The sequence below is a fragment of the Sapajus apella genome, unplaced genomic scaffold (genome assembly GCF_009761245.1).
Source record: "Sapajus apella isolate SASKATOON/1434 unplaced genomic scaffold, GSC_monkey_1.0 scaffold13, whole genome shotgun sequence".
Taxonomy (NCBI): Eukaryota; Metazoa; Chordata; class Mammalia; order Primates; family Cebidae; genus Sapajus; species Sapajus apella.
In genome coordinates, this window is record NW_022436953.1 from 3,017,371 (window position 1) to 3,023,401 (window position 6,031).

The following is a 6,031-nucleotide window of genomic DNA, read 5'->3' on the forward strand; positions in this document are numbered from 1 at the left end:
CCCCCTGAGGGAAATGTGGCTGTGCTGCCAGCCTTGGTGTCTGGCAGGGAAGGTCCTGCCAACAGGGAAGGGTGTCCACGAGTTTCTTTCTGCCGCTCTTCTATTAATAGTTTGAGATTTTCCTTCCCGGTTCCTTACAGAGAGGCCTGGTCCTTAAGGACCTTCGGGATTTGGGCGTGGGGTCCCTTCCCAGCTTCCTCCTGCTCGCACCGGACCCGATCTTGCTGTCGACAGCTGGCTGGTACCCAAAGTGCCTCTTCGTCAGGCTGTTCCTTCCCCGTAAGAGTCCTTCCTCCCCAGAACCCTTCTCCATCTGTTGACCTTCAAGATCCAGAGTGAATGCCAGTTCATCCATGAAGCCTTCCCTTAACCCTTATTCTGGTCAAAATATATCTTTCCTGTGCTTCTGTATTTTAACAATGTTAGAAAATGCCTTTGTGGTTAAGAACCTAGCTACAGGACCAGACTGTCTAGGTTTAGATTCTGGCGGCCGCTTATGAACTTGAGCAGGTTTAGTCAAGTTATTTTAACCTCTCTGTGGAGGTTCCTGCTTTGTGGAAGTATTTTCCTCAGGGTTGTTGTGAGGATTTTCGTGAGTTAATACATATACGAAGTAGTTAGTTGCATATTAGAAGCACTCTCTAAATGTCAGCTATTGTTGTCATTGCATATCTGCCACACCCTTTGTAGACAGCAAACTTTTTTAACTTTTAGGTTCAGGGGTGCATGTACAGGTTTGTTTTATAGGTAAATTACGTATGGGGGGGGTTGGTGTACAAATTATTTTGTCACCCAGATAATAAGTATAGTACTTGGCAGGTTTTTGTTTTTTTTTTTCTGATCCTCTCCCTCCTCCCACCCTCTACCCGCAAGTAGGTCTGTTTTTCTCTTCTTTGTGTCCATGTGTTCTCAATGTTTAGCTCCCATTTATAAGGCAGAACTTGCGATATTTCCTTTTCTCTTTCGAATTAGTTCACTTAGGATAATGCCCTCCACCTCCATCCATGTTGCTACGTAAGACATGATCTCTTTCTTTTTTATGGCTGCATAGTATACTGTGGTGTATATGTGCCATATTTTCTTTATGCAGTCTGCTGGTAATGGGCAGTTAGGTTGATTCTATGTCTGTACAATTGTGAATAGTGCTGCCATGAACATATATGTACATGTGTCTTTATGGTAGAACGATTTATATTCTTTTGGGTATAGACCCAATACTGGGATTAATGGGTCAAATGGTAATTCTGTTTTAAGTTCTTTGAGAAATCACTATACTGCTTTCCACAGTTACTGAACTAATTTACGTTCCCACTAGCATTGTATAAGCATTCCCTTTTCTCTACAACCTCACCAGCATCGATTATTTCTTGACTTTTTAATAATAGCCATTCTGATTGGTATAAGGTGGTATCTCATTGTAGTTTTGAATTTGCATTTCTCTACTGATGCTGGGTATTTTATATGCTTGTTGGCCATGTAGCTTCTTTTGGCTAGGGGCCTATAAGTCTCCCTATGTTTCTTGCACTTACTAAGCCTTCAACAAACGGTAGAAGAAAGAGTCAATTCTCTTGACGTTTCAGAAGGAAACAATATCACAGCATCTATTCATTGGATAATACTATAAATCTCAAAATAAATTTTCATTCAGAGTAATAAACACAAGCAAAAGAACTTTGTGTAACATCTGTCAACTTTTTGTGTCATCTACTTCTTTCAGAAACATTGCCTCTGGTTTTAAAGGTAACTGTCCACAGTGTTTCACTAATAACACTTTAAGCATTGCAAGTTCGACACTGAAGTTCAAATGACAATGAACTTTCAGTGTTTCCAAAAGCAGGGGCAACTGCTGAGAGGGCCTTGTGGAATTTGATTTAAAAGTATGATATTGCGTTGGCCAGCAATATCATGGTCACTCCCTACGTCATTCCCTGGGAGGAAAACAACCCTAGGTTGCCTAAACACTGTTGGCTAAGACCAAATATTTATTAACATCCTAAGCAGCTCCATAATCAAGCCAATGCTGATAGGGACAAAGAAGGTGCCAGGTGCAGGTTTTCTCCATGTCCCCACAATATTCGCTCTGAATTTTTAAAAAGGCAATTACTGGGGGAGAAGGAAGCCTATATATTAAGTAAGATCTAAGTCTCAAACTGCTTTCCTAGGGAGTGTGACGTTCTTGGAGATTAAGTGCAGTACCTTTCTGTCTTGAACCCTGTGGGCTGCCTCTCTAATTTAATGCCAGTATTGAAATAAACAGAATGCTTTTCAGGTCATCGCTAATTTTAACACTTTGGCTTAGAATTGACTCAAGACTCTCTCCTTGCTGAGTGGATAATTCAGCTGGATACTGCCCAAACAAGTAGGCAGCCAGAAAAAGTGAGTGCCCAGGGAAAGGCAGTAAGGGTCAGAAGAGAAAGAGGCAGATATTCTTACTGCCTCCTGCCTTCCTTATGACTGTCTGTTCAGGAGTCCCCCTAGAATCTCCCTTCTGCCTTCCCCTGCTCCCTTCCCTGAAACCTTTTCTTCAAAAGAATTGGAAAAGAGAAACTGGGAACCCATATAGCAAGAGCATCACCTGGAATGAATTCCTTTAGAACGTACTGTCTTGGAAATCCGAAGCCTGCAGGCTGGACAGGCAGGAAGAGCAGTGGGCACTGCATGAACCTGTAAGCAAATCTACACGCGGTTGGTTTTTTGTTTTTTGGTTTTTTTTGAGACAGAGTCTCACTCTGTTGCCTAGACTGGAGTGCAGTGGCACCATCTCAGCTCACTGTGGCCTCCGCCTCCAGGGCTCAGGTGATTGTCCCACCTCAGACTCTCAAGTAGCTAGGACGACAGGCATGCACCAATATGCACAGCTAATTGTAGAGACAGGGTTTCACATGTTGGCCATGCTAGTCTCAAACTCCTGGGCTCAAGCAATCAGCTTGCCTCGGTCTCCCAAAATGCTGGGATTATAGGCATGAGCCACTGCACCTGGCCATACACGTTTATTTTACTCAGTCTTGCCCCTGAGTACCCAGAAGGTCCAAACTTAGGAATAAGTCAGGGGAGGGCCAAGTTTATCATTCTTAGCACTGAAGCACAAAGTGCTTTGGGTGTGTGCTGGCACTAAGGGTAGGATATTATTTGGAAGCTGAGTTATGTGCTGAGCAAATATTTCTTTAAAAACCAAAGCTGTATGAAATCTGTTCTAGTGTCACAGTGTGGCTAAATAGTGTGCGATAAGATAAGTTAGGGCTCCTGAGATGGTACTGTCCTCCCACTGTAATGAGTTTACTCTTCTTCCTAAGGAAAGTGATTCTTGATCAACCTCTCCTCTCAAATTAACTGGCTTGTTTCCTGAGTGTGCCTTCATGGAACCGTGTCTCCTTCTCTTCCCTCAGTTCTCTTTCCCTCCCTTATGTATGACTCCTCCCCTAATCTGCACTCATGGATTGAACCAAATGAGGGTATTTTTCTGCTTCCTCATAGAAGGGCATAGAGTGGACAGGGTCTAAGGTTAGTTCCTAAAGTGGGTACCCACATATGCAGAATTTTATTTAAAGCTGCTGAAATCTTTGTATAGCAGATAGATCAGTAAGACTGAAAACTACTGATGGTTTTATCTACTTGTCCAATGTGATTAAGTTCCATGGTACCATTTAGAAATTGTGCTGTATAGTTTTTGTACATTGCTTAAGAAGCAGTATAGCATAATGGTTAAATGCATGGCCTCTGGAACTAGATTTCCTCTGTATGCCTCAGTTTCCTCACCTGGGAATAATAATAGTTCTATTTCATCAGTTGCTATGAGGATTAAATGATTTAATTTAATGATTTCATACAAAACTCTGAATTGTACTTGACACTTAGTACTCAGCTATTCACTGGGACCATCATTACATTTACATTTTACAATCATTTAACATTTACAATTATTAATAAAGTTGTAAAACCATACAAGCACTTGCCTTTGCGATTTGTTTACAAGCACTTGCCTTTGGGATTTGTTTAGCTTTTTTTATTAAATTATAAGCAGCATAGAACAATACATAGGCTTGGTCCTGGAATCAAATTCTAGCTTTGCCTCTTACTAGTTTTGAAACTTTGATTAAATTACTTGATGTGTCTGAGTTTTAATATTCTTAACTGTAAATTATTTTTAAAAAGAATTTTGCTTTGTGTTGATATGCACACATTTAACACAGTTATAGAAACTATTATTAGTACTATTGTCATAGATATGAAATTAGTCCCTGGGTTGCTGTAGGCTGGTAGTGGTTAGGCAAACTCTCTTTGAAGTCTATCTGATCTGGCCTCTTGCAGGCATGTACTCTGAAATATTTTTCAAATGGAAAAGAAAGCAGAGAACACAGTTTTCAAAATATCTAGAGCCCTCCAAGATGTCTGTAGTAATCTATAAAATCTCAAGACAATTTAAAGGTAAGACAACTTTATTAATAATTGTAAATGTTAAATGATTGTAAAATGTAAATGTTAACAATAGCCCTCTGTATAGCTATATTATCTTTTTCAGAAGAATAGAAAATGTTTTTGAAACACTATTCTCTCCACATCCTAGGGCAGCAGCCTTCTCCGAAGAAACGTAAAGAAGGAAATGGATTGCCTTAGCAAAAACCAAATGAAGACACTCCAAATAAAAGAAGACTGGGAAGGCTACAGACCTTGAAGTCAGAAGAAAATTTCCTCTTCTTAGCCTGTTTCTCCTTCAATGCGTCACCAGTACAGTCTCTTATTTCTAGGGCCATGTTCAGCTTTTTTCCCCTAAGTTGTAATGTCCTTCTTTTGGTTCGGTCATGTCCTAAAATCCTACTCTTTGGTACAAGATGAAGGTAGATGAAGAGATAATGAAGGAAACAAATTCAATGTGTTTGCTAAGAACACAGTCTTTTAAATCATTCTTAAAGGGTTCTTTTAAAACAATGTAATAGATTGTCGTTATCTATTACACAAAGCTAGTAGGAACCTCGAAGTGTATTAAAAACATTTCAACATTCAGCAGTAGAGGGCAGCACTGCCCTTCATTTGCAAAATGTTGCGCACTCTTGAGAAGGAAAATAAAGGCAAAACTCCTGACCCCTGTGTCTGTGTATTTACTTTTACTGTATACTTTTAAAAATTGAGTATTTCTGTTATGGTTTAGGTGATTATGTAGAAAGAATGTCAGAGCCTGGATTGCCTGGAAGTGGTACACCAGGTAACTGGCAAAAAAACACGGAACGTTTGAGGTCCCCAACTCAGGATATGGGTTCTGTCTGGCAAAGATAAACAGTAGCTTGACCCTGGGTAATCAGATAGGGTTATTGTATGAACAGACTTAATGCTCCTGCACTTTCTGGATAGAAGTCAATCTACTGAAATAGCAGGATGTGGTTTTAAAAAATGTGTGTAACTCGTATAGTCTTAGCCCTCATAACTCCTTCTAAATTCTTATTCACTGCCTTTATTCTGCTGTGTTAGTGTTGCTCCCTGTTATACCTGGGTCAGGTCAGAACTATCTCAAATAGAGTATGTGTATTATGACTTTAAAGAGTGGTGTCAGACATGATGGGTAAGGAATGTCTTTCATGGGACTGCAGTTGACTAAACAGCTGTGTATAAATAGTGAAATTGAAGCTTGTCTGCTCATCCTCATTCTGTCACAGTATGATTCGAGTTTTCCTAACCAGTAAATAGCAAGAAAAAATGATCTGTTATTTTGTACTAAAAGTTATTGATGCTTTTTATCAGGATGACAGAATAATTCTAATTTTAGCAAATACAAAACTATATAATCCTAGCATATTTGAATTCTGTTTAACCCTGAAAACTTTTTTGGCAGCAAATCTTCAGTGCCAATTTAAATAAATCCCACTAGGAATAAGCACTGGAAGACACTGAGTCTAGTTCCCAGCTCTGCCATGTGAAGTTGGGCAAATTACAACCTCTGAGCTTTCATTTCTTCATCGCTAAGTGGAGATAATACCTCCTAGATTTATTAAAAGGGTCAACTTAGAAAATACAAATTAAAATGATTTGAAAGCCATTT

The 6,031-nt window shown here is 39.6% G+C and overlaps 1 long non-coding RNA gene across 3 annotated transcripts; it reads left to right on the forward strand.

Annotated features, from left to right (window-relative positions):
• The first annotated feature begins 1,398 nt into the window (after positions 1 to 1,398).
• LOC116553771 lies at positions 1,399 to 5,782 on the forward strand. 3 transcript variants are annotated; one of them, XR_004269903.1, is made up of 3 exons: positions 1,399 to 1,740; positions 4,309 to 4,425; positions 4,520 to 5,782. It is a non-coding gene; the product is annotated as an uncharacterized LOC116553771 (long non-coding RNA). The 3 variants fall into 3 exon arrangements; XR_004269904.1 differs by lacking the exon at positions 1,399 to 1,740 and adding an exon at positions 2,919 to 3,501; XR_004269902.1 differs by lacking the exon at positions 1,399 to 1,740 and having other exon boundaries at positions 3,966 to 4,425.
• Positions 5,783 to 6,031: the final 249 nt, after the last annotated feature.